General features: G+C 40.6%; 1 protein-coding gene across 7 annotated transcripts in view; it reads left to right on the plus strand.

The window, feature by feature from the left end:
• Nucleotides 1-19,228: 19,228 nt before the first annotated feature.
• The window catches only part of APBA1 (amyloid beta precursor protein binding family A member 1), a 196,890-nt gene continuing 196,107 nt past the window's right edge, over nucleotides 19,229-20,011 (plus strand). Inside the window, exon 1 of one of the 7 annotated variants that reach the window (XM_072838664.1) lies at nucleotides 19,229-19,437. The gene's annotated coding sequence lies outside the window, so the exon portion shown is untranslated. The remainder of the gene's footprint in view (nucleotides 19,438-20,011) is intronic. The other 6 variants (XM_072838657.1, XM_072838631.1, XM_072838640.1 and 3 more) reach the window with 6 other exon arrangements.

Genomic DNA, 20,011 nt, shown 5'->3' on the forward strand with positions numbered 1-20,011 from the left:
CCTATCAGAATCCTGTCTGACTTTTTAGAAATTAACAAACTGAAAATAAAATTTATATGGAATTGCAAGGGACCAGGAATAGCCTATACCATTCTTAAAAAGAAGTTCAAAGTAGGACTTAACTAGTTTCAGTTTCAAAAACAATTATAAAACGATAGTAAACAAAACAAAGTGGTACTGGTATAAGGATAGTCAAATAAGTCAATGGAATTGAATTGAGAGACAAAAATTTTTAAAAACAAAAAATGCATGTATGGCCAATTTATTTTTATTTTAATTTTTAAAGATTTTATTTGTTTGAGAGAGAGAGAGAGTGAGCACTTGTCAGGGGGCAGGGAAAGGGCAGAGGGAGAAGGAGAAGCAGGCTCCCCATTGAGCCTGATGCAAGGTTTGATCCCAGCACCCCAGGATTATGACCTGAAGAACTAAAAGCAAATGCTTGTTTTTTGACAAGGGTGCCAAGACCACTCAATGGGGAGAAATGGTCTTTTTAACAAAAGATTTTTCAGGGACGCCTGGATGGCTCAGTGGTTGAGTGTCTGCCTTTGGCTCAGGGCATGATCCTGAAGTCCCTGGATTGAGTCCCACATTGGACTCCCTGCAGGGAGCCTGCTTCTTCCTCTTCCTATGTCTCTGCCTGTCTCTCTGTGTCTCATGAATAAATAAATAAACTCTTAAAAAAAAAAAAGATTTTTCAAACAGCTAATACCAACATGCATCCAAAACAATTAATTTGAATCCCTACCTCACGCTGTATACAGAAATTAACCCCAAAAGAACTGAAGAACCAAATGTACAGCTAAAACTGTAAAACTCTCAGAAGAAAATATAGGTGTAAATCTCTGCGGCCTTGTATTAGGCAGTGTTTTTGTTGCTATGACATCAAGTAACAAAAGAAAAAGATAAAGTGGACTTCTTCAAAATTAAAAATTTTTGTACTTCAAAGGACACTATCAAGAAAGTGAAAAGAAAACCCACAGAATGGGATAAAATATTTAAAACTGATATATCTGATAAGAGATTAGTCTCCAGAATATGTTAAAACCCTTACAATTCAACAATGATAAGCAAATGAGCCATTAACTTGTAGGCAAAGGATAAAGGATTTAAACATCTTTTAATAGAAGATACACAAATGTCCAATAAATACATGAAAAGATACTCAACATCATTATCAGAAAATATATATCAGAGCCACATTGAGATACAACTTCACATCACATGGGTGGCTATAATATTACAAAAACATGTGTTAGCAAGTATATGGAGTTGTGAGAGACTTTCATTTTCTATTTTATCTTTCTTACGATGTTTTTAAATGAATGTCGTTAAATTTTTAAAATATTCCTGTTTTTGAGGGAGAATGAAAGACTCAAAATTAAGCAGACTTTATTACTATGAGTCAATTAAAAGCTGATATGTCACCTGAAAAAGCATATTGGGTTATTTCTCCAAATAAGATATTCAAATGGCCATCATGGATCCGAATTAGGCAGCAGAGAGAAAGATGAATTTTGTGGCTAGACAGGGGAAACATACTACAAATTGGATTTATAACTAAATAGGAATAAATACACTTTGGGATTTATTGAGATGCTTAAGTCTGTAGCAGAGTAGATAAAAGCATATAAATAATGACATATCAAAACTAAAATAAGGGACCAGAGGGGGAAGATATCTAAAGTACTGAGAACACTTTTCTGGCTTGTTTATTGGCCTAGCCTTGAGCAATGTCACAATCTCAAATGACCACAACATCAGTAAGTTGGAGTAAATGTGGGTTTAAAGGACATGCTGAGCTACTTGCATTTTTACTTAGTGATACTGTCTTTTAAAACATTCTGGACAGATAGAACTGCCTCCCCTGGCCTCATAATAGACATCCTCCGGCTGCCAATTTGTAACCTCTGTTCAAGAGTATGGTTGCGGGATCCCTGGGTGGCGCAGCGGTTTGGCGCCTGCCTTTGGCCCAGGGCGCGATTCTGGAGACCCGGGATCAAATGCCACATCGGGCTCTGGGTGCATGGAGCCTGCTTCTCCCTCTGCCTATGTCTCTGCCTCTCTCTCTCTGTGGTTATCATAAAAAAAAAAAAAAAAAAAAAATTTAAAAAAGAGCATGGTTGCTTCGTTGAGAAGCAAGCCATCTAAAGGCTAACAATAGAGGGCAACATAATTTGGCTTATTATTTTTTTAAGACTTTATTTATTTATTCATGAGAGACAGACAGAGAGAGAGAGGCAGAGACACAGGCAGAGGGAGAAGAGGGAGAAGCAGGCAGAGGGAGAAGCAGGCTCCATGCAGGGAGCCTGACGTGGGACTCGATCCCAGGTCTCCAGGATCAGGCCCTGGGCTGAAGGCGGCTCTAAACCTCTGAGCCACCCGGGTTGCCCATGGCTTATTATTTTAATAAACATTGAACAAACATGGATAGGTGTGATTATGTAGTAAACATGATTATGTAGTAAACATTATGTCAAGATTAAGAGTATGTCATATTTGCTGAATGGAAGAAGTTACAACTGTCAATATTAATAAAACCAAAAGCATTTTAATGTGGCTTCTGGATCTGTTTATTTCAGTCATAATGTCTTCATTTGAACTATGTTAAGCATATAAGTACACTGGAAGATGATGAGAATATTGTTATTTTTAAATATCTTTAAAATTTTATTCATGAGAGACACAGAGAGGCAGAGACACAGGCAGAGGGAGAGGTAGGCTCCCTCTGGGGACCCTGATGCAGGACTCGATCCCAGGACCCCAGGATCACACCCTGAGTCAAAGGCACACACGCTCAACCACTGAGCCACCCAGGCGTCCCCTAACAATTATTTTAATGTATATTCTATATATAATAATAAGAAGAAAATGTTGGATCCTACTTTTTAAAAAAATTTAACATTACATCACACTAATTTGTCCACATAATCTGTGTAAATAGTAGAAAATGTTGGATCTCAGATGTAGGATGTTGAAAATCTGAAAACAAATCAAAGAGGAGTTTGTAAAATATTTTAAAACCTTTAAATCTTACAAAATGAATATTTTAATTTGAAATTTTGATTAAAATGTTTTTAACATTTCTAAAAATTCAATTTGCCAACACATTTGGTAATAGGACAATATCAAAAAGTTAATACAACTCTTTCATCAAAGTTGATATTTAAATTTTTTTCCAGTGAACTTACTTCTTAACAGATTTCATTTGGCACAGATTCTAACTTCAGCAGACATTTGAAGAGACTAGTATTTTATATTTTCTTCCATTGGCCACCCTTCAAAACTACAAAGACAGCTTTCAAAGGTGGCGTACGATGGTCCCTCTAAAAATAGATGTCTTTTTAGGTGTAACTTTGACCTCAAACCTTTGTTATATGCTTTCCTACCTTGAGAAACAGTCTCTAGGGCCAATATTAGACTACTATAGTCATTATTCCATGCCCTGGCTTATGATTCCACAGATGGGAACTGGTTCTAGGCTAGCTAAACTCACATAGCCTTGCCCCATTGAAGAATCTACCCCATGCTAATTACCAGAAAGTCATATTCAGAAAAATGGCCCTCTCACAGAGGGTTAAATTTTTCCAACAGGATAAAACAGGGTTGCTTTTTAACTTGTTTTTAATAATATACCAATTCGGGATGAACTGTATGTAATAGATAAAAGAAAGACAAGCATCCTTTCATGTGCAGATACTAAAACTGATTTTATCTCAAACAGTGACTTTATAAAAACAACTGACCTTGCTCCTTAATTATTGCCACCACAGAAGTGTTAAAGATAAATTATTCTGAAATGACATTAATAATTATGGAAGTCTTCCCCAATACTTAACAAATTTAAAATAATGATCCCTTGCAAGTGAACTTATTCAGTTACCTAGAGGTACCTTACACACATACTTTACCTTGAATAGCAGCACGCCCCAGAAATAACATAGCTCAAAGCTAGGGATTCTCTTCATATTTTTTAAAGGATCAATGATTTCTTTGGTATGTTTTTTTCATGACTAAAGCAGGCATCTGGTTTTGCTGCCTTAAAAATATTCAGACTAAAAATATTGTAGCCATGATATAATAAGCAACAAAACCTAGAACTAAAGTTCACCCTTTTATCTCTGTGTTAAAGGGGACCCAAAGTCCTTTGTTAGGAAAAATTTGACTCTTCCTCCATGAACTCTCCCTTGCTCCTTTCTATTAGGGGGAGTATTTTTTTAGGGCACCAGACCTTCTGTAGCTCCTTCATTTTCATGAGAGAATATAGGTCTGTCCCCAGCTAAACTACTGGGTTAGGTAGATGTGTTTCTGACCACAGAAAAAAATCAGAACCTAGGTATTCATTATGCAACGCAAACCCATTGTTGTCCAACTTTCATAAAATCTCAGTTGAGAGAAATGGTACGGATGAGGAGTTTCTGAAAGATACAAAGATCCATGCAATGTTTCAGATGAAATTCTACCTTGGGTCAAGCTAGAAGAGTATCAGAAAGCCAGGTATTCATAGAGCAAGTGAGTAGAGAAAGAGCACATGCTCTGAAGTGTGAGCTTGCTTTTTACCACTTACTAGCTGTGTAACCTCCCCCTGGCCTACCCAAAGGATCATTTTCTATTTTGAATTTTTCCTATCCTATCATATTTTATGTATCCTTATAAGCGGCCTTCAATTCACTGAGATAAAGTGGGAGAAATTAGTTCTACAGTTAACTAAACAAATAAATGATAATACATAATATAGAAAGGAAGTCTAATGTATCTTAGGGACTTAGATGGCTTAATATTTTAAATTATATTAACATATCACATCAATAGCCCAACTAAGGAAGAAAAAAAAACCTAGATCATTTCAGTTGATGCTGGAAAGGGATAAAATAAAGACTATCCAACAGGGCAGCCCCGGTGGCACAGCAGTTTAGCGCCGCCTGCAGCCCAGGGCGTGATCCTGGAGACCCTGGATCAAGTACCACGTCAGGCTCCATGCGTGGAGCCTGCTTCTCCCTCTGCCTGTGTCTCTGCCTCTCTCTCTGTGTCTCTATGAATGAATGAATAAATAAATAAAATCTCTAAAAAAAAAAAAAAAAAAAGACTACCCAACAACAAACAGACTCATAAATACAGAGAACAAAGTAGTGATTGCCAGAGAGGAAGGGATTAAGAGGATGGGCAAATAGGTGAAAAGGATTAAGAATTACAAACTTCCAGTTATAACATAAGTCACAGAGATGAAAAATGCAGCATGGAGAATATAGTCAATAATACTATAATAATATTGTATGGTGACAGATGGTGATTACACTTAATTGAGGTGAAGATTACATAATATATAGAATTGCCAAATCACTGTTTTCCACCTGAAACTAATATAGCATTGTGTCAACTATTTTTAAATACTTTTTAAATAAAAAAATAAGAAAATAATTGAATCAGATTAAAACCTGAGAAATTTATAGGATATTTTCCCCTCAATCTCTCAGATTCTGTATACTATTTATGTACTCCTTATAGTTGTATTTCCCATGCAGGCATTACTTTAATTTTTGAGGATTACTGGGCCACTGACCCTAATTAATATTTTAATGGCCATGAATTCATTTGTTTTAGAGAAAAACAAAGATATAATCTAAATGTGTACAGTTTGACTTCTAGTGAGAAATAGGTTAATTCAGTGAACTTTTTTTATTTCAGTGAACTTCTATGGCATGTTGGTTTATATAAAACTAAATAAATAATGGTTGTGGTTATTTGTTATTACCAAAAAAAAAGACTATCTGATTAAAAAAAGCTCTTAATAACCTACGAGTAAAAGTCTCTTATTATTAAAAAATCTAAAAAAAAAAATCTACCTGAAAAATAGCCATATAACTCTTCATAGAAACATGTTCATTAAAATTAGAAACAAAATCAGGTATAAATTTTTACATTATTTCACATTATTTAACACTTAAAATTGAGTTAGAACTCTGGCCAATGCAAAGAAATGGCACAGAAATGAGATTTACATTTTGGAAGAGGAAATATAATTATCATTATTTATGAACAATATTATATACTAGAAAAGCTATGATAATAAAATGAAATTTCTAGAATTAATTCAAGCTCAATAAGATTCTAGACAAAATAAATATGTAGTTTTTTCTTTGTTATTAGAAAACAGCATTTTTGCTTGTTCTTAATACAGCAGCAGTAACCAACTACAAAACAATTCAGCTGAAAAGATTCTATTCACAACTTATTCTAATCTCCTAAGCAATGCAGAGGATCTATATGAAAAAAATCTACAAAACTGCCCAGAGATATAAAAGGAGAGACATGTTCTTCCATGGAGAGAATGAATTTTGTAAATTTGTGAATCATATTTTGTATGTGTAACTCAATGCCAATAGCATGCAGTTTTCTTTACAAAATGATTACAAAGATTGGAAAAACAACTAAGTAACTATATTAATGGAGAACAGACTTATATAAAACTGTAATAACCTAAGGCATAGATACTACAGGCATAAGAGTAGACAGACACACGTACAAAACAGGCTCTACTGTGTACAAGAATTTAATATGTGATCAATGGGGTACCGTAAGGGATGCCTGTGTAGCTCAGTGGTTAAGCCTTTGGCTTTGGCATGATCCTGGGATCTAGGATCGAGTCCCACATAGGGCTCGATTTTTTTTTTTTTTAAGGATTTTATTTATTTATTCGTGAGACACACAAAGAGAGAGAGGCAGAGACACAGGCAGAGGAAGAAGCAGTTCCATGCAGGGAGCCCGATGCAGAACTCGATCCCAGGACTCCGAGATGACGCCCTGAGGCGAAGGCAGATGCTCAACCGCTGAGCCACCCAGGTGTCCCCCCCCCCAAATTTTTTTAAATGGGGCACTGCAAACCAACAACAGGAAAGATGATTCAATACATTGTTTGGGAAATATTCATTAAATATTTTGGGAAAAATTAATTCAGACCCTCATACTTTTGCGTGGGCTAAATGGATAAAAATAAAATAAGTAAAACCATTTCAAAAGATCTTGACAAAAGTAGAAATAAACCTTGAATCTCTCAAGTGGGGAAAACTATCTATCTTAGAAAGGATTTTTTTAAAGATTTTAATTATTTATTCAAGAGAGAAAGAGAGAGAGTCAGAGACACAGGCAGAGGGAGAAGTAGGCTCCCAGGGGGGAGCTCCATGTGGGACTCCATCCCAGGACCCCGGGATCATATCCTAGCCAAAGGGTATGAGCAACCCAGGTGCCCTATCTTAGAAAGGATTAAATAATTCAGATAAAAATGCCCAGTAGACTCAAAATTTAAGTCTAAAATTAAAACTAAATCCTAGCATCTTAAACTAACAGAACACTGTATGTTAAATATATTGGAATTAAAAAAAAACACATCCTAATAAAAAGATAAACTATGAACTGAATGCAACATTTGCAGGGATGCCACAAATCTAAAACAAAACGAATGTTGTAGTTCTTTACACTATACCTGCAAGTTTCCTATAAGATTATTTCATTGCTTTTTTTTTTAATCTTTTTTTTACGTAGGCTCCAAGTCCAATGTTGGACTTGAACTCATGACCCTGAGATAAAAGTTGGATGTTCTACCAACCGAGCCAGCCAGGCACCTCTAAGATTATTTCAAATAAAAAAATATTTATGAATACCCTTGATATATGAAGAATTCTTGCAATGTGATATGAAAAACATTAAGACCCAAGTAGACAAATGGGTAAAGGATATAAGCATAGTGTAGACACCCTCGAACATACATATACACACAAAAGGGTAAAAAAAAAGGTGGTTAACAGACATGGCAGAAATATTGTCTTAGTAGCAGAGGAATACAAATTAAAATAAGACTTCAATTTATACTTGTCAAAATAACAAATGTTTTTGGTTTTGTCTTTCATAATAATAGCAAATTCTTGCAAGATATAATAAAGCAGTCACTCTTTCTTATGACCGGTGGGAGTGTAAATAAGAATAAACAATTTAGTTGTTTGTATAAAGAGTCTTGACATACTGAATATAGTGTTCATGATTTATATTAATGAAAATTTGGAAACAACTTACATGTTGAACTATTCTGGGGGTTATTGGACAAATTATGAAATATTATATAGCCATTAAAATGGTCTTTGCAAAGAAATTTTTTAAGCGAGATATTTTATTTATTTTCATTCTTATTTTATTTTATTTTACTTTTTTATTTTTTAATTACAGTATAATTAATATAGAATGTTACATTAGTTCTAGGTGCACATATAGTGATTCAGTAACTCTATATATTACTCACTGTTCATCATGATAAGTAACTTAATCCCCTTCACCTATCTCACCAATCCCCCACCCCACCTGCCCTCTGATAGCCATCAGTTTGTTCTTTATAGTTAAGAGTCTGTTGTTTGGTTTGTCTCTTTGGTTTGTTTCTTAAATTCCACATATGAGAGATACCATGGTATCCATCTTCCTCTATTTCACTTAATATTATACTCTCTAGATCCATCTATGTTGTTGCAAATAGCAAGATTTCATTCTCTTTTATGGCCAAGTAATAGTCCTTTTTATATATATGGCCATCTTCTTCATCCATTCATCTCTCAATGGATACTTGGGCTGCTTCTATAATTTAGTTATTGTAAAGAATGGAATAGTAGAATTACTGGGTCATATGGTAATTCTATTTTTAATTTTTTGAGGAATCTCTGTACTGTTTTAAGAGTGGATGTACCAGTTTGCATTCCCATCAACAGTGCAAGAGTGTTCCTTTTCTCCACATTCTCATCAACACTTACTGTTTCTTGTGTTTCTGGTTTTAGCCATACTGACTGATGTGAGGTGATATTTCATTGTGGTTTTGATTTACATTTCCCTGATGATTAGTGATGTGGAGGATCTTTTCATGTATCTGTTGGCCATCTGCATGTCTTCTTTGGAGAAATGTCTGTTCATATCTTCTGCCCATTTTTTACCTGGATTGTTTTTGGGGTGTTGAGTTGTATGCATTCTTTATATGTTTTAGATACTAACCTTTTATCAGATTCATCATTTGTAAATATCTTCTCTCATTCAGTAGGTTGTTCTTTGGTTTTGTTGACTGTTTCCTTCACCGAGCAGAAGCTTTTCATTTTGATTTAGTACAGTTTATTTTTGCTTTATTCCCCCCTTGCCTCAGGAGACACATCTAGAAAAATGTTGCTATGGCCAATGTAAGAGAAATTACTGCCTGTGCTCTCTGCTAGCAGTTTTATGGTTTCAGGTCTCAAATTTAGGTCCCTTATCCATTTTGAATTTACTTTTGCATATGGTGTAAGAAAGTGGTCCAGTTTTCCCAACACCATTTGCTGAAAATGACTGTCTTTTTCCTATCACATATTCTTGACTCCTTTGTCAAAAATTAATTGACCATATAACCACAGGTTTATTTCTGGGCTCTCTACTCTGTTCCATTGATCTATGTGTCTATTTTTATGTCAGTACCATACTGTTTTGCTTACTGTAGCTTTGTAGTGTATCTTCAAACTTGGGATTGTGAAACTTCCAGTTTTTTTTCTTCTTTTTCAAGAGAGTCTTTTAGAAAAAAGGATAATTCTACTAAAAACTTTTAATGGTAATTTTTGTTTGCTTTTTAAAAAAATTAGTTTTTCAGAATACAAGAATAAATGCTTAATATAAAAGGTTCAAGTATTATAGGTATTTATGATGGAGAGACTATCACTATTATAGTTTGATATACAATACCCCCAATTTTTCAGATGAATATCTAACATTTTATTTTTATTTTTATTTTTTTTATTTATTTATGATAGTCACACAGAGAGAGAGAGAGAGAGAGAGGCAGAGACATAGGCAGAGGGAGAAGTAGGCTCCATGCACCGGGAGCCCGACGTGGGATTCGATCCCGGGTCTCCAGGATCGCGCCCTGGGCCAAAGGCAGGCGCCAAACCGCTGCGCCACCCAGGGATCCCTTAATTTCTTTTAAAATCAGAAGCAAAAAAACCCCCCTGACTTTTAGGCCAGAAAAACTTTTAGGCAGCTTTGTTATATAATATTAATATAGTCATCCTTATACTAGCACAGTTATAATCTTTAATATTTGTTTTTGAAGGAGGCGACCACAACAGTCTTAATGCAGCTTTGCCTGTCCCTGAAAAGATTTCTTGCAAAGAAAGAACACTAAACATTTTAGATCTTATATCTCTATTCTCTTCCTGGAAATTCACAACTCGAGGCTCACAGGAGCTCTGCAATAAAAACAAAACAACAACAACAAATTACAGAACTTAGTTTACTGCAGGGTTCTCAAGGCTTATTTGATCCTGAAGTGTTTTTTTCTTCTACATAATAACTACTATCTTCTCCTAGAACTCATCATCCATGGAAGAATTCAGGAAATAATTAACTTTCTACTACATTAAGTTTCAACATCGATCAAGAAGAGTTCAGAGCTAAAATTTCTCAACCATCTTTTTTTTTTCAAAGCAGACCATACAGAAGCCTAAAGGATTATTCTTTGTTCTCTGCAAATAGAATGATACTTGATGCTCTTAGAGCAGCATGCTAGCAACACAGCCCTACCTATCCACTTGGCAAGAGAATTTTATTGTTGCAGAAGTTTTGGATTTATGCTACACAGCTCACGGAGACCCGTTTCAATTCCGTTTTCTTGATAGGTTTGCAGCATCATGAGGATGAAAATAATTCCCAAATGGCAAGGAAGGGTGAAAAGCTGCTTTCCGGAATCCCAGAACATGTTATTCCATAACCTATCAGACCTTATTAAGAGTGACTTAAAATCTGTCTGTTCTCAAAAGGTTTCTCCAGTAACAGATTTCTTGGTTCCATTTCAGTTCCTGCAGTTCCCATAACCACAGCCTATTCAATTTAGCAGCGCTCGGCTGCATAAATGCTGAAATTAAAATGTGCTTTCAAAATTCAGTCCACAGCCAAACTGACCTAACGTAGAAGCATCTCCACAGTCAGATTTATTTTTTTTTTTTTTTTTTTTTTTTAATTTTTATTTATTTATGATAGTCACAGAGAGAGAGAGAGAGAGAGAGAGGCAGAGACACAGGCAGAGGGAGAAGCAGGCTCCATGCACCGGGAGCCTGACGTGGGATTCGATCCCGGGTCTCCAGGATCGCGCCCTGGGCCAAAGGCAGGCGCCAAACCACTGCGCCACCCAGGGATCCCCACAGTCAGATTTAATAAAACCATATGAATCTGAGGGAGAAGGCAGAAGAAGGATGAGTATCTCTGAGGTATAAACTAAAAGTGGGGTCTTTGAAAAGTTTATGCTAACAAATGTCCCTTTTTGTTGGTTTTCTGTCTGACAGAAAAAGTCAAAGACCGAAGTCCTTTCTTTTCAGTTGTCAGAAGTTTATCCATTAGGAAGATGATCTCTTATGATTTTTCTGGAAGCAATTGCATTTGTCTGCCCTTAGTGCTTTAAAGTACAGATATTTCTTGCCTGGGAGATGCTTTAAAGCATTTTGATTAAATGGAAACCATCAAAGATAGGTGGCCATAATATTTTTTCCAATAAGGAAACAAAAATTCTTTTTTTTTTTAATTTTTAAAATTTATTTATGATAGTTACACAGAGAGAGACAGAGAGGCAGAGACACAGGCAGAGGGAGAAGCAGGCTCCATGCACCGGGAGCCCGACGTGGGATTCGATCCCAGGTCTCCAGGATCACGCCCTGGGCCAAAGGCAGGCGCCAAACCGCTGCGCCACCCAGGGATCCCGAAACAAAAATTCTTTTAAGGAAAAAAAAAATAACCCAACCCTGCTCATTTAACTATAGACCTGAATTCCAGAAGAGAGAGAACCAACTTAATTCCCTGAACACACAGTATTTAGCGAAACAAACAAACAATGACAACGACAAAAATGAAAACAGGGTTTGGCCAGGCTCTGCTCTGTCCATCTTTCATCACACCCAGTGCACTTCACTGAAATGATTTATTTATGGGTCTGTCTTTCTTAAAGTAGAAAAGACCTCAAGGGCAGGGAGCTTGTGATATTTGCTTGGTCTCTCCAATGCCCACCACAGTGGCTAGCATATATGAGGAGCTTAATGCAGGATCTCACTTCTGAAGAGTATTTTTTTTTAAGAGTGTGTATTTGTATGTGTGTGTATGGGAAAGAGAGGAGAGGAGAGGAAGAGAACATCTGTCTTGGCTGGTGAAGGTGATGAAGGTCTGATAAAACTCCTAACTACTGATATTATTTCCTATTAAAGCCCTACCTGGGCTCCTTATTTTTGAGTCAATAGAAATATCTGTAACTTTTTTCAGAAGCTACTATGTGTTTACAAAAATAGTAACAAAGGAAAAAAGAAACTAAATATTTTTTAAAGACTTTATTTATTTATTCATGAGAGACACAGAGAGAGAGGCAGAGACACAGGCAGAGGGAGAAGCAGGCTTCATGCCGGGAGCCCAATGCGGGACTCGATCCTGGGACTCCAGGAATGCGCCCTGGGCAGGCGCCAAACTGCTGAGCCACCCAGAGATCCCCCAAAAGAACCTAATTTATTATTATTATTTTTTTAAATAATACATTTATTTTTTATTGGTGTTCAATTTGCCAACATACAGAATAACACCCAGTGCTCATCCCGTCAAGTGCCCCCCTCAATGCCTGCCACCCATTCACCCCCACCCCCCGCCCTCCTCCCCTTCCACCACCCTTAGTTCGTTTCCCAGAGTTAGGAGTCTTCCATGTTCTGTCTCCCTTTCTGATATTTCCTACCCATTTCTTCTCCCTTCCCCTCTATTCCCTTTCACTATTATTTATATTCCCCAATGAATGAGACCATATAATGTTTGTCCTTCTCCAATTGATGAATTTCACTCAGCATAATACCCTCCAGTTCCATCCACGTTGAAGCAAATGGTGAGTATTTGTCATTTCTAACGGCTGAGTAATATTCCATTGTATACATAAACCACATCTTCTTTATCCATTCATCTTTCGACGGACACCGAGGCTCCTTCCACAGTTTGGCTATTGTGGCCATTGCTGCTATAAACATCGGGGTGCAGGTGTCCCGACATTTCATTGCATCTGTATCTTTAGGGTAAATCCCCAACAGTGCAATTGCTGGGTCATAGGGCAGGTCTATTTTTAACTCTTTGAGGAACCTCCACACAGTTTTCCAGAGTGGCTGCACCAGTTCACATTCCCACCAACAATGCAAGAGGGTTCCCTTTTCTCCGCATCCTCTCCAACATTTGTGGTTTCCTGCCTTGTTAATTAAAAAGAACCTATTTTAAAGGCAAATCACTTTGGTAATCTTCTTGAACAATCCAACTGGAGTAATTGGAAGGACAGTTAGCAAATACATCATCAGCCGACAAGTAGATTAGGTACTCTACAATACACTAGGTGCTTGACATGGGTCACTCATCTTGAAAGGCTCATGAACTGGTTTGGGAGGTAATTCAACATACCTTAGCCAAAATGTCTATTAGAAAATAGGGACAGAGCAGTGATTTTAAATCATGCTTCCATATGTCAGGGCTATTCTAGAAACAGAACTCAGGTATCGCCTGCCAAAAATGAATAATGGTAGCCTGTTTCTTAGTTTATGAATTGGTAAAAGAAAAAAATGGTTATTAGAATTTTATCAATTTTATATTTTTACCCTATCCATCTTCCTTAAACAGTGGTATTTACTATCATTAATAAGATGGTAAAGAGCTATGAATCTGTAGCAAACACACATTGAGAGAAAAAAAATTCTGAAATTGCTGAGGACTTAATTTCACAGTTTCTTATTTTTAAGGAAATATACTTCTGGTTGTAATGTTATATTTTTTATACAGTCATTTTTTTCTCCTGGTAAAAGGGTTCTCAGTTTGTTAGATGAATTAAATATATCAATTTATTATGGCATTCCTACCAGATGACCATAATATTCAGATATTTTTCTACTGAAATAAATTGGGAAACAACCAAGTATAAGCAGATGCGAAATGGAATGAGCAAACAATTTTATCAATTTTTGTCTATTTATATCCCAACATTGCATCGAGGCTGTAAGGCTGTTAAATGCTACAAGCAAATTTTCAGACAATAAGGTACACCAGTGAGAGCAACATAGCAGGAAAATGTTTTCTTGAAGTATGTGGTATTTCAAATAAGCCTGGAAGAATAAATCAAATCTGGGGGGAAAATTGCTTTAGAAATGCAAAGTGACCCAACAGTTATTTTTATGGCATTTGGTAGTAATGTTGTTAATTTTATAGCCATATTTTTAAAAATCTTATTCACATTGTCAAGGACATTGTACATTGTAGATTTTTTTTTTTAACTACTAAAGCATTGAAAGAGGAAAATAATCCCACTGTTTGAGTGGACTAACATTTTGATGCACTTGTTTTCTGCGTAGTTTCAACTGACTACATCATTTCGTATCCAGGGTTTTTCAGTTAAGATGAAAACTTAAACTTTTTCTCATGTTATTAAAAAAAATTGTGGAGGGGCACCTGGGTGGCTCAGTGGTTGGGCGTCTGCCTTTGGCTCAAGTTGCGGTCCCAGGGTCCTGTGATCGAGTCCCACGTGGGGCTCCCTACAGGGAGCCTGTTTCTCCCTCTGCCTGTGTCTCTGCCTCTCTCTGTGTCTCTCATGAATAAATAAAATATTTTTTTAAAAAATCTGTGGATGTGGTATCTTTAATTGATGCATAATAGAACACTATAAAGATATATCAATTTATGTATCAATTCCCTTATTTCTATGTATTTAGGTTAAGGCGTCTCATCTTCCACTATTAGAAGCCTGAGATAAACTGGTTAGTTGATGTTTTCCTTTGCCTCTGTCCATTTCCTGCTCTGTGAGGTCCCTAGGTCCTGCTGTCTCCTCCATCAGCCATGTGGTTTGAGGAGGACTGATCTAGCTCCAGGAGTGGGAGCCATGCCTTTGGCTGTGGAGGTCGGTTCAGAGCTAGGCATATAACCACTTAAAAGAGACAATACATTCCCATGACACTCTTCATTCAGAAATTTCATTTTCAGAGTTAGAATTACTATATGTGGCACCAAAGTATCTTCTGGTGCACCACACTGCATCACATAAACATAGCCATAGTACACAATTCTAGTTGAGATCATTCAAGGTCACAGTGAATGTGATTCAAGAAAAATGAAGAGGAAGCCTGACCTGTTTGGGGAACAGAAAGGAAAAGAAGGGGGCTTATTTGGAGCTAAGAGAGAATTTACGTCCAGAGGAAAAGCTGGTGAAACAAGAATCAGCATATAAAAGGAAATGTATTAAAGTTTAGGGTATGTATATTTCAAAATTGTTCATTGTGTTCATATGTTTACAATTCTGTGACAAAATAGGACTATTCTGTGGATAAGAAAGTTCTCTGAATTATCAAATGTCAACAGAACTAAAATCCTCAAGAAAGGCATGTTGGTTAAGTGTCCGACTCTTGATTTTGGCTCAGGTCATGATCTCAGGGTCATGGGATCAAGCCCCAACTTGGGCTCCATGTTGGATGTGGAGTCTGCTTGAGATTCTCTCTCTCCTTCTCCTTCTGCCCCTCTCCCTGCCCTCTCTCCCTCTCAAATAAATAAACTCTTAAAATCCTTAAGAAAAAAACCTTTTTTTAAAAAAAAATTTTTTTAATTTTTATTTATTTATGATAGTCATCGAGAGAGAGAGAGAGAGAGAGAGAGAGAGAGGGGCAGAGACACAGGCAGAGGAAGAAGCAGGCTCCATGCACCAGGAGCCCAATGTGGGATTCGATCCAGGGTCTCCAGGATCACGCCCTGGGCCAAAGGCAGGCGCCAAACAGCTGCGCCACCCAGGGATCCCAGAAAAAAAACTTTTACCTGAAGGTTGATGAGTGTTTGTTCTATATACACCCCCAGCTCCTAAAACTTAAACTCAAGAACTAAGAAAGAAAGAAGGTAATCACTAAAGAACTTGAAATCAAAGAAAGTATCTACGGCTACCAGAAGAGACATATCCAGTTTGTGGCTGTGCAGAATCAAACCAAAGGCTGAAAGACATGGTCATACTCTTGTGAGGTTTGAATGATTTAGTGAATCCTGGAATCTTCAGTTCTTTGCCAATAAAAAGAAGCCTAAATGAATAAAAGTTCATGGATCTCTGCCCTCTGACCAAGTGACAAACAGTGCTTGGTACAGGGCGGGCTTATGGGAGTTTGGGAACTCAGAAATCACACTAAAGAAAATTATCTATGAACCAGTGGGGGACAAACGAATTTGCCTGTAATACAAGGCTCTACACTGGTATGCACAGAGACTTTTTTTTTTTTTAAGATTTTATTTTAAAGAGACACAGAGAGAGAGGCAGGCAGAGACATAGGCAGAGGGAGAAGCAGGCTCCACACAGGGAGCCCAATGCAGGACTCGATCCCGGGACCATGGGATCACACCCTAAGCCGAAGGCAGATGCTCAACCTCTGAGCCACCCAGGCGTCCCTGCACAGAGACTTTTGATCCACATGCAATGCTGATCAAGGCTTTAATTTGAACCCAAGTCACTTGACACAGTGTCTACAGTACAGTTACCTGCTACAATGGCTGGCAGGTTGCCATTGTTTTATATACCACCTTCTGAAACATTGAAAACCCTCGTTAAAAGTAGGTGAATACACATATTTGAAGTGGCTTATAAGAATACCTATAATAAATTAGGAAAATACCAATAAAGCAGGCCCAGGAAAACTATAAATAGAAGATAAAACCAAAGGAAGAGGCAAGACATGGCTATGAATGCCCTGTGGATCCCCTCATTTCCTACAATGACCTGCAAATTTGGCTTCGTGACAGCCAAGGCCCAAAGCATGAGCACTTATGGCAATGATTTGCATTGTCTGTAAGAAATAGGTATATTTGTATCTTTTGTGGGAAGGTGGAAGAAGGAGTGTTTCCCAAATATTAATATTAATATTAATATTTGGTAACTAATTAGTTTTGAAGGTCTCTAAGCAGCCATTATAACAATTATTACTTTCATTCATATGGCACTTAAGGCTTTGCAAAGTAATTTACACACTTTCTTTAATTTGCACAAAAATCCTGTGATGCAAGATTTGAGGGGATGGTATTTCTCGTTCATGCATCAAGGAACCCTGCCTCCCTGGAAACACGACACAAAAGTAGAAAATAAGCAGAAAGATCTCCGAGACAACAAACCAAGTGGCAACAAGCCTATGCATAGGAAGAATTTCTCCCTCAGAACCTACATCCCCTTACTTAGCCTGAAATTCTAACAAGCATAGTTTCCTTCCTAAAACCGTAGCAGGTTGAAAGTTAACAAAATACTATTACAGACAAGCACTTTGAAAGCCCCCCCCACCCGACCCCCGCAAAGCTAGTATGTATGAAAGCAACCTGTGGTATAGAAACTGAAAACCCTCAACATTCACCAAGAAGCATAAGCAGGGATGTGTTAAGAGGTCAGGCCTGGACCCTGACCCTCCAAGAGTCAGTTGCTCACGCTGTTACCTCACCAATCTCTCAAGAAATGAAATGACATCACGGCCACCCACTCCCAACCCTTACAGCCGTTCAGTGACCTTCCAAGGCTCATAAAATAAAATCCTTATTTAAAATGGCCCAGAAGGTCCTGCAGGTTCTGGCCTGCTTCCTGCGTCTCCAACCCGTGTCACATCCCCTCCACTCCAACCCCACCTGCTGAGGCTGCTTCTGCACACTTTCTTCCACCTGGAAGTGTCTCACTGCTGCCTCTCCTGGCCAAACTGAAAGGGCATTTCCTTGGGAAGCTTTACTCAATCCCGGAGTCTAGATTAGGTTTCTTTGTGAACCCTTAGCACCTTTGCATTTGAGAACTGATCACAGTAGCATTTAATCATGAGTCTGATTGTTTGATACCGGTTTCCTCCAGGGTGCTGCGAGCTCTGGGAGAACAAAGCCCAAGGCTGCAATACATGCAGAATAAATATTTACTGTAAAAGAAAAAGAAGAGTAGGTAATGTCAAAGGACAAGCATGATACATTTTTCCCGGTAAATATTTCAATTTCACCACAAGATCTTTTTGGGAAGCAAGAAGCTATTATTTTCTTTATTAAAGCAAAAAAAAAAAAGATTCATTATGGAGTAGAACGCAGAATTCACATGAATTTTAAAGCTAAAATACACGATTCCAGGAATGCTTCAGCCTACGCCCCCCCCCCCCGATTTTTCTCCAGGCATTGTGCTTAAAATAATACGGAAGCACGGTGTGGCAAGAGATCCTTTTCCCCAGGGATCTGGAGAATCAAGGCTCATCTCCATTTTACTAGATGAGAATGTGTATGAAAAAGGCTTTGCAAATCCTAAGGCACTGTGCAAACACATTATTACTGAGCGATGTGTCCCGAAGAGGGGGGGTGGGGGGGAATGGCTCGGTTCGTGCTGTTCCGCCAATTACAGGTGAGGCTGGCGCCAGGACCCGGGTCTCCCGGGGCCTGTCCCGCCCACCGCTTTCCATTAACGCGCAGCACCCGCCACCTGCTCCCCGCTGCCAAGGTCCCCTCCCTCGCAGCCGCCTCTGGGGCCGACGCCCTGGGGCCACCTGCGCTAACACTACAAGTTCTGACCCGGCAGGGTGGAGAAGGGGCAGGACGCGCAGCCGGGCGCTTGCCGGCAGCGTCAGGCGGGGGCTTGTCGCCGGGCCCCAGCACCGGGCAGTTAGCCCCCCGCGAAGCCGACAGGCTCGCCCCCTAGCGGCGCAGACGCGGCCCGGCCGCGCGCCCCGCAGCCCCGGCGGGCCGAGAAGCGCAGGCGGCGAGCCCGGGCCGGGACGCGGGAAAGCTCCGGAGTAACTAAGCAAAGAGCACCCGCCGCAGCGGGCCCCGAGGCGGCCGCCGGGGTGGGGGGCGCGTCCCCGGCAGGCCCCGTGCGCCCGGCCCGCGCGCTGGCGGAGCTGGACCGGCGGCGGGAGGCGCCCCCGCGGCGCACGCCCGCCCCCCCCGCCCGCCCGAGCCACCCACGCCGGGGCCGCCGCCCGCCGCCCGCCGCCCCCCGCCCCGGGCTCGCGCGGCGCGTGCGCGGGTGGGCGTGGGAGGCCGGGGCGCTACTAGCGGCGGCTGTGCGCGCGCGCTCCCCCGGGCGCCCTCCCGCGCAGGCCGGCCCGGCTCGGCTCGGCTCGGCCCCGGCGCGCGTCACGAGGGAGGGGCTGGCGGGCGGGCGGGCGGCAGGGGGTGGGGCCGCCGACCGGAGGGGCCCGAGCGGCGCTGCCGAGCCCGAGCCCGAGCCGGAGCCGGAGCCGGAGCTGGGCGCGGGCGGCTGCGGGCCGGCGGCGGCGGCGGCGGCGGCGGCGGGAGAAGATGGTGGCGCTGGAGGTCGGAGCGGCTGGAGCGGAGCGTCATTCCCAGGCTTGGCCCCCGCGCTGTCACTAGCGCCGCCTGCTCCCGCGGGCCCGCGGACCCAGCTGTCAGGCAAGGTGCCGCCGCCGAGGGGTGCGTGAGTGGGGGTGCCCCGGCCGCAGAGGGGCTGCGGGAACAATAGTGCGGATGACGGGGACAGCCGGCGGCGTCCGGGGGCAGCGCCTCGAGCCTGGAGCCAGCCCGGCGGGGGAAGGGGCGCCGAAGCGGGGACGCCGGGGTCCGGTGCGCGCGGAGATGCGGGGCTCGGGAGGCGGCGGGCGTGCCTGACGGCGGTCCTGGAAGCAGCGCGCGCCTGTGTGCGTGTGTGCGTGTGTGTGTGTGTGTAAAAGGTACGGCCCAGGGGGTGGGGGTGGCGGACCGTAGGTGCTGGAGAATGACATTTCCAGGAATCCCCGCTAGGATCTCTCATCCCTTGGCTGACTCTCCCGGAGGAAGAGTGTGGTGATGGCAACGATGGGGTGGGCAGGATGCACTTGGTATGTGTGTGCAGACAGGCGGTGGGGTAGGTGCCGATTTGTAAGATCCCATGCGTGTGAGTGTGTGTGTGTGTGTGTGTGTGTGTGTACTCGTGTGATTGCCTCCACGCTCCCCCTAACTGCGCTCCCAACCCAGAGATGTGCAGGTGCCCTGACTTGCTGCCACCCGC

This window comes from Canis lupus, chromosome 1, assembly GCF_048164855.1.
Source record: "Canis lupus baileyi chromosome 1, mCanLup2.hap1, whole genome shotgun sequence".
NCBI lineage: Eukaryota > Metazoa > Chordata > Mammalia > Carnivora > Canidae > Canis > Canis lupus.